Source organism: Aquarana catesbeiana, linkage group LG06 (genome assembly GCF_042186555.1).
Source record: "Aquarana catesbeiana isolate 2022-GZ linkage group LG06, ASM4218655v1, whole genome shotgun sequence".
Classification (NCBI taxonomy): Eukaryota; Metazoa; Chordata; class Amphibia; order Anura; family Ranidae; genus Aquarana; species Aquarana catesbeiana.
In genome coordinates, this window is record NC_133329.1 from 4,711,318 (window position 1) to 4,720,738 (window position 9,421).

The window sequence follows — 9,421 nt, forward strand, 5'->3', positions numbered from 1 at the left end:
ATAGTGGACAGTATAGTGTAGTATAGTGGTCAGTGTAGTGTAGTATAATGGACAGTGTAGTATGGTGGTCAGTATAGTGTAGTATAGTGGACAGTGTAGTGTAGTATAGTGCACAGTGTAGTGTAGTATAGTGCACAGTGTAGTGTAGTATAGTGGTCAGTGTAGTGTAGTATAGTGGTCAGTGTAGTGTAGTATAGTGGACAGTATAGTGGTCAGTATAGTGGTCAGTGTAGTATGGTGGTCAGTATAATGTAGTATGGTGGGTAGTGTAGTATAACAGACAGTGTAGTATGGTGGACAGTGTAGTGTAGTATAGTGGTTAGTGTAGTATAGTATAGTGGTTAGTATAGTGTAGTTTAGTATGGAGGTCAGTGTAGTGTAGTGGACAGTGTAGTATAGTGGATAGTGTAGTATAGTGGTCTGTGTAGTGTAGTATAGTGGACAGTGTAGTATGGTGGTCAGTATAGTGTAGTATAGTGGACAGTGTAGTATGGTGGTCAGTATAGTTTAGTATAGTGGTCAGTGTAGTATAGTGGACAGTGTAGTATGGTGGTCAGTATAGTGTAGAATAGTGGACAGTGTAGTGTAGTGGTCAGTGTAGTGGACAGTGTAGTATAGTGTAGTGTAGTGGTCAGTGTAGTGGACAGTGTAGTATGGTGGTCAGTATAGTGTAGAATAGTGGACAGTGTAGTGTAGTGTAGTGTAGTGGTCAGTGTAGTGGACAGTGAAGTATAGTGGACAGTATAGTGTAGTATAGTGGTCAGTGTAGTATAATGGACAGTGTAGTATGGTGGTCAGTATAGTGTAGTATAGTGGTCAGTGTAGTGTAGTATAATGGACAGTGTAGTATGGTGGTCAGTATAGTGTAGTATAGTGGACAGTGTAGTATGGTGGTCAGTATAGTGTAGAATAGTGGACAGTGTAGTGTAGTGTAGTGTAGTGGTCAGTGTAGTGGACAGTGTAGTATAGTGGATAGTGTAGTATGGTGGTCAGTATAGTGTAGTATAGTGGTCAGTGTAGTATGGTGGTCAGTATAGTGTAGTATAGTGCACAGTGTAGTGTAGTATAGTGGACAGTGTAGTATAGTGGACAGTATAGTGGTCAGTATAGTGGTCAGTGTAGTATAGTGGACAGTAGGGATGAGCTTCGTGTTCGTGTCGAACCCATGTTCGACTCGAACATCGGCTGTTTGATCGTTCGCCGAATTGCGAACGATATGGGCCGTTCGCGCCAAATTCGTGTGGCGCGTCACGGCCCATAATTCACTACGGCATCGCAGTGCATTGCTTGCTGATGATTGGCCAAGCATGCACTATGACCCGCATGCTTGGCCAATCACAGCGCCGCCTTAACAGAGAGCCATAATTGGCCAAAGCCAAGGAGGCTTTGGCCAATTATGGCTCAGGGGATTTAGTACACGCCCCACACTATATAAGGCCGCCTGCACGGCGGCCCTGTGCAGTGTGTTCCGGTGTGCTTAGAGAGAGAGAGAGACAGTGTCATTTCACTTGAGTTAGCTAGATTAGGCAGGACAGTCAGTCAGTTAGCTGCACTTAAAGTGTATTGTGTATATATATGCATCTCAGGTGTTGCATATATATATATATATATACACTGTATTCAGTTTAGCTAGATCCGTTCCTGTTATCTTCTAGACTATTTACATTTAGTGCAGTGCGTCCTGCTCACAGTGTTCAGCTAGATCCGTTCCTGTTATCTTCTAGACTATTTACAGTTAGTGCAGTGCGTCCTGCTCACAGTGTTCTGCTAAACCTACAAGTTAGTGGGGTGCGTCCACCTCACAGTGTTCAGCTAAACCTACAAGCTAGTGGGGTGCGTCCTGCTCACAGTGTTCAGCTAGATCCGTTCCTGTTATCTTCTTACTGACAGGCAGGCTTGTCTTGTTACAGTATTTTAAATAAAATTACTGGTGTTCTTTTGATCCTATTAGTACCACAGTCAGGCAGCTAGACTATTTACAGTTAGTGCAGTGCATCTTGCTCACAGTGTTCTGCTAAACCTACAAGTTAGTGGGGTGCGTCCACCTCACAGTGTTCAGCTAAAGCTACCTGTAGAAGGTTGGTGGTGTTCTCATACTACAGGCAGGCAGTTGATTTTGCTAGCTGCAGTATCAGTACATATATATATATATATATATATATATATATATATATATATATCCCAGCTTAGTGCAGCTACAGGCCATTAGTATGTCTGGAAGGCCAAGAAGGAGAGGCAGACAGTCACAAGCCAATAAGAGAGGGCAAGCAGGCTCTGTGTCTAGTGCTGGTCGTGGAGACGGTGCATCCTCATCAGCACGTGGCCATGGGACACGCTTGGCCTTTTTTTCGGCAGCTGGCCATGTTGAGCCGCAACATGCGGAAGACTTGGTCGAGTGGATGACCAAGCCGTCCTCATCCTCCTCATCCTCTCTCACCCATGCCCAGGGTACTTTGTCTGGCAAAGCAGCGGCCTCTTCCCTCGGCTCAATGTCATCAGTGACTCCTTCCCTAGCCCCACCATGTCCTCCTGAGGAGTCCCTCGAACTGTTTGACCACAGTGTTGGGTACATGCTCCAGGAGGATGCCCAGCGTTTGGAAGGCTCTGATGATGATACTGAGCTCGATGAAGGCAGTAACACGAGCACGGACAGAGGGGGTGCCCAAGAAGGACAGCAATCTGGCAGTCATGCTCCCCCTGCTGCAGCATACTGCCAGGTTTGCTCCAGTGATGAGGAGGGAGGGGATGATGAGGTCACTGACTCAACGTGGGTGCCTGATAGGAGAGAGGAGGAGGAGGAGGAGGAGGAGGCGGCACATCACCAACGAGGCAGGATGCCCTCCAGGGGCCAGCCTAAGGGCAGCACATTGACTGCATCACACCCCAAAGCTCCACATGTGCAGGGCGCTGCAGTCTCTGCACGTTATTCAAAAAGTTCTTTGGTGTGGGCCTTTTTTGAGACGAGTGCATCAGATCGCACCGCTGCTATTTGCAACATATGTCTCAAGCGTATCTCGCGTGGCCAAAACATCTCCCGCTTGGGTACCACATGCTTGACCAGACATATGTTGACCTGCCATGCAGTTCGTTGGCAAGCGTATCTAAAAGACCCACACCAAAGAACAAAGAGGACCTCTGCTTGCTCCTCATCAGCTGAGATTCCTCTCTGAGACCTGCACTGAGAGGAATGAAGGTGTAGAATTAGGTGTGTCACAGCCACGTACTTGTGGGCAATCTGATTTTGGTACACCGACGTCAGATTGTACCAGGCAAATTTCCCTGCCCCAGCTGCTGCACCGCCAAAAGAAGTTTGCTCCCAGCCATCCACATGCCCAACGGTTGAATGCTAGCTTGGCAAAATTGCTAGCACTTCAACTGCTGCCTTTTCAGTTGGTAGACTCTGCCCCCTTCCGTGAGTTTGTGGAATGTGCGGTTCCTCAGTGGCAGGTACCCAAACGCCACTTTTTCTCACGGAAGGCGATTCCGGCTCTCTACCAGCATGTGGAAGGCAATGTCCATGCCTCGCTGGACAGGGCGGTCAGCGGTAAGGTGCATATTACCGCTGACTCATGGTCCAGCAGGCATGGACAGGGACGTTACCTAAGTTTCACGGCGCATTGGGTGACTCTGCTGGCAGCTGGGAAGGATGCAGGACAAGGTGCAGTAGTGTTGGAGGTTGTTCCGCCACCACGCCTCCAAAATGCTAATGATTGTGACACACCTCTCTCCTCCACCCCCTCCTCTTCTTCTTCCTCCATGGCCTCTTTCTCGGAACCAGCGGTGCTCCGTAGTCGTTCAAGGGGCTACGCAAGTACGCAGGCCAAAAGATGCCATGCGGTGCTTGAGCTGGTGTGCTTGGGGGACAGGAGCCACACTGGGGCAGAGGTTCTGTCAGCTCTGCAGGGGCAGGTTCAGAGGTGGTTGACGCCACGCCAACTTAAGGCAGGAATGGTGGTTTGCGACAATGGCACCAACCTCCTCTCTGCCCTCCGACAGGGACAAATGACCCATGTGCCCTGTTTGGCTCACGTCCTTAACTTGGTGGTGCAGCGGTTCTTGGGCAGGTACCCAGGCTTACAGGATGTCCTGAGGCAGGCCAGGAAAGTCTGTGTGCATTTCCGCCGGTCATATAATGCCAGTGCTCGGCTGACGGACCTCCAAAAGGAGTTTAACCTGCCCAAGAACCGCCTAATCTGTGACATGCCCACCAGGTGGAACTCAACGTTGGCCATGCTGCAGCGGCTGCACACACAGCAGAGGGCCATCAATGAGTACCTGTGCAACTATGGCACCAGGACAGGGTCAGGGGAGCTTGTTTTTTTTTCCCCACGCCAGTGGGCCATGATCAGGGATGCATGCACTCTCCTGTCACCATCTGAGGAGGCCACGAGGATGGTGAGCAGTGACAGTGCATGCATCAGTGACACTGTCCCCCTTGTCCACCTGTTGGAGCACACGCTGCATGGAATAATGGACAGGGCACTTGAGGCAGAACAGAGGCAGGAAGAGGAGGACTTCCTTAGCTCTCAAGGCCCCCTTTATCCAGACAGTGTTCCTACGTGCCCGCCGATCACACAGGAAGAGGATGAGGAGGAAGAGGAGGAGGAGGAGGAGGAGGAAGATTTTGTCAGTATGGAGGTGGAGCCTGGCACTCAGCTTTAGCAGCAGTCTTTAAGGGATCAGTCCCAAGAAACACATGGACTTGTACGTGGCTGGGAGGAGGTGGCTGCGGACCATGTCGTCCTTAGTGACCCAGAGGACTCCGGACCGAATGCCTCAGCAAACCTACGCTGCATGGCCTCCCTGATCCTGCAAAGCCTGCGTAAGGATCCTCGTATTCGTGGTATCAAGGAGAAGGACCAATACTGGCTGGCAACCCTCCTTGATCCACGTTACAAGGGTAAGGTTGCGGACCTTATCTTGCCATCGCAGAGGGAGCAGAGGATGAAACATCTTCGGGAGGCCTTGCAGAAAGGTCTGTGCAACGCGTTCCCAGAGACTGGGAGGTTACAAACTCCTGTTTCTGGACAACGTGTTGCTGAGGCTTCGGTCAGTCAAAGAAGGAGCGGTGGAGAAGGTGACCGTCTGACCGATGCGTTCAGACAATTTTTTGGTCCGCAGCCCCAAGGTATGATCGGTTTCAGCAACCATCGCCAGCGTCTGTTTTACATGGTGCAGGAATACCTAGGGGCAAGATCAGACTTGGACACCTTTCCCACCGAAAATCCTCTGGGTTACTGGGTCTTGAGGATGGATCACTGGCCAGAGCTTGCACAGTATGCAATTGAGCTACTGGCCTGTCCTGCATCCAGCGTTCTTTCGGAACGCACATTCAGTGCTGCTGGAGGCGTGGTAACCGATCACAGGGTGCGTCTGTCCACTGACTCGGTCGATCGACTGACCTTCATAAAAATGAATGAGTCTTGGATCACCACCAGCTACCAAGCACCTGATGCTGATGTAACCGAATAATTTTTTTTGAAATCTCAGATCCCTTCAAAGACTGCCTATGCTGATGCTGAGTGACTATTCCTGAGTAATTATCCTCTTCCTCCTCAATCATCACGCTGATAGCTTGTAAGAGCATTTTTGGTTCTGGGCGCCACCACCAGTGCCTAAGGCACAATTTTTCAGCCCCTGTTTAACAGGGGCGTGTAATTACGATTTTTGATGTAATACTTTGCAGCAGGGCTCGTTCCTGCATTCCAACTAGAGTGTCTGTGAGGGGTTGCAGTGTTGTGGCACCAGCACCAGTGCCTAAGGCCCAATTTTTCAGCCCTTGTTTAACAGGGGCGTGTAATTACAATTTTTGATGCAATACTTTGCAGCAGGGCTCATTCCTGCATTCCAACTAGAGTGTCTGTGCGGGGTTGCAGTGTTGTGGCACCAGCACCAGTGCCTAAGGCCCAATTTTTCAGCCCTTGTTTAACAGGGGCGTGTAATTACAATTTTTGATGCAATACTTTGCAGCAGGGCTCATTCCTGCATTCCAACTAGAGTGTCTGTGCGGGGTTGCAGTGTTGTGGCACCAGCACCAGTGCCTAAGGCCCAATTTTTCAGCTCCTGTTCAACAGGGGCATGTAATTACAATTCTTGATCTAATATTTCACAGCAGAGCCCTGTGAGGGCTTACAGTGTTGTGGCCACAGCAACACCTAAGGCCCAAATTTCTGCTGAGTATATAGGGCAGGACCCTACTTTCAAACATCTAACTTACAAACGACTCCTACTTGCAAACGGAAGGAGACAACAGGAAGTGAGATGAAATCTACCCCTAGGAAGGGAAATTCTCTCCTGTAAGAGTTAATATGGGAAAAACATTTCTCCTTTCCACTGATGCTTTCCAATCCATTGGGACAAAAAGTGAGGTGAAATCTTCTGAAGAGGAGGAAAGACAGCAAAACAAATGTCACAGGGGTGATAACCCTTCCCTATGTTTTCCAAAAAGCTTAAAAAAGATTTTTTGGCTGGAGCTAAACACGTTAAAAATGTACCCGTTCAAAATTACAAAGAGATTCTACTTAACAACAAACCTACAGCCTGTATACTGCTGTTCAGAGTATATAGGGCCTGGTGGCCCCACACCTTTCCTTATTTTAATTTGGGTGCGGGGTTCCCCTTAATATCCATACAAGACCCAAAGGGCCTGGTAATGGACTGGGGGGTACCCATGCCGTTTGTCTCACTGATTTTCATCCATATTGCCAGGACCCGACATGACATTAAACCCGCAAGCAGTTTTAAATGAGATTTTTTCCTTTAAAAATGACATTTGGTGCAGGGACTGTTCTAAACACGGGAAACACGCGTCACTTTACAGGCATACTATAGACACCCCCCAGGTACGATATTTAAAGGAATATTTCACTTTTTTTTTTTTTACTTTAAGCATCATTAAAATCACTGCTCCCGAAAAAACGGCCGTTTTTAAAAGTTTTTTTTGCATTGATACATGTCCCCTGGGGTAGGACCCGGGTCCCCAAACCCTTTTTAGGACAATACCATGCAAATTAGCCTTTAAAATGAGCACTTTTGATTTCGAACGTTCGAGTCCCATAGACGTCAATGGGGTTCTAACGTTCGTGCGAACTTTTGGTCCGTTCGCAGGTTCTGGTGCGAACCGAACCGGGGGTTGTTCGGCTCATCCCTAGTGGACAGTGTAGTATAGTGGACAGTATAGTGGACAGTGTAGTATAGTGCACAATATAGTGTAGTATAGTGGTCAGTGTAGTATAGTGGACAGTGTAGTATAGTGGACAGTATAGTGGTCAGTGTAGTATAGTGGACAGTGTAGTATGGTGGACAGTGTAGTATAGTGCACAGTATAGTGTTGTATAGTGGTCAGTGTAGTGTAGTATAGTGGTCAGTGTAGTATAGTGGACAGTATAGTGGTCAGTGTAGTGTAGTATAGTGGACAGTGTAGTATAGTGGACAGTGTAGTGTAGTATAGTGGACAGTGTAGTATAGTGGACAGTATAGTGGTCAGTGTAGTATAGTGGACAGTGTAGTATAGTGGTCAGTATAGTGGTCAGTGTAGTATAGTGGACAGTGTAGTATAGTGGTCAGTATAGTGGTCAGTGTAGTATAGTGGACAGTGTAGTATAGTGGACAGTATAGTGGTCAGTGTAGTATAGTGGACAGTGTAGTATAGTGGACAGTGTAGTGTAGTATAGTGGACAGTGTAGTATAGTGGACAGTATAGTGGTCAGTGTAGTATAGTGGACAGTGTAGTATAGTGGACAGTATAGTGGTCAGTGTAGTATAGTGGACAGTGTAGTATAGTGGACAGTATAGTGGTCAGTGTAGTATAGTGGACAGTGTAGTGTAGTATAGTGGACAGTGTAGTATAGTGGACAGTATAGTGGTCAGTGTAGTATAGTGGACAGTGTAGTATAGTGGACAGTATAGTGGTCAGTGTAGTATAGTGGACAGTGTAGTATAGTGGACAGTATAGTGGTCAGTGTAGTATAGTGGACAGTGTAGTATAGTGGACAGTATAGTGGTCAGTGTAGTATAGTGGACAGTGTAGTATAGTGGACATTATAGTGGTCAGTGTAGTGTAGTATAGTGGACAGTGTAGTGTAGTATAGTGGACAGTGTAGTATAGTGGACAGTATAGTGGTCAGTGTAGTATAGTGGACAGTGTAGTATAGTGGTCAGTATAGTGGTCAGTGTAGTATAGTGGACATTATAGTATAGTGGTCAGTGTAGTATAGTGGACAATGTAGTGTAGTGGACAGTGTAGTTCTCAGTGTAGTGGTCAGTATAGGAATCAGGTAGGTCAGTACTATTGTATTTGAAGGGACTCAGGGATAGCTAAAAGTCTGCAGGTTGGGGGGCGCAAATGACTTGCCTTGCCCCGGGTGCTGACAACCCACGCTACGCCACTGTTAACTGTAAATACTGTAGCTCCCAGCCTGTGGTATTAATAGGAGCAGAACAACAGCAATTTTCTTCAGGTAGCTTTAGGTGCATACTGTGCAGAGGACGCAGTACACTAACTGTAAATACTGTAGCTAATAGGACTAATAGGATCAGAAGAACACCAGGAATTTTCTTCAGGTAGCTGTAAATACTGTAAAAACACCCGCCTGCCTGTCAGTAGTAGGAAGAGAATAACAGGAACGGATCTAGCTAAACTGAATACAATGTATATATACACTGTAACTGCAGCTAACTGACTCGCCTGCCTAATCTATCTAACTTAAATCAAATGACACTGTCTCTCTCTCTGTCTATCTCTCTCTCTCTCTCAACGCCGGAACACACTACACAGGGCCACCGTGCAGGCGGCCTTATATAGTGTGGGGCGTGTACTAAACCCCCTGAGCCATAATTGGCCAAAGCCAGGGTTACAGCTCTCTCTACAGACGGCGCTGTGATTGGCCAATCATGCGGGTCATAGTGCATGCTTGGCCAATCATCAGCCAGCAATGCACTGTGATGCCGCAGTGAATTATGGGCCGTGATGCGCAACTCGAATTTGTCGCGAACGGCCCATATCATTAGTAATTCGGTGAACAGCCGAACGCACGATGTTCAAGTCAAACAAGGGTTCGACTCGAACACGAAGCTCATCCCTATTAAGCATACAGCCTTGTCATGTATAACAGAGGACAAGGCAAAAAAGCCTTTTGACCTCTTTTTCATTACAAGAAATTAATCAGGCAATAAAATCTTTAAAACAAGGTAAAAGTCCAGGACCAGATGGGTTCTCGGGGGCCTTCTATAAGCAGTATTGTGAAGCTTTCAGTCTTTATGGCCTTTATAATGAAATTAACTCGGACTGCCCATTTACCAAGCAAACACAGGAGGCACAAATTGCACTTATTCTAAAAACAGAAAAAAGATCCTCCTCGATGTTCTAGCTATAGGCCCATTTCAATGATAAATGTGGACATGAAAAAAGACTTAAGACTAT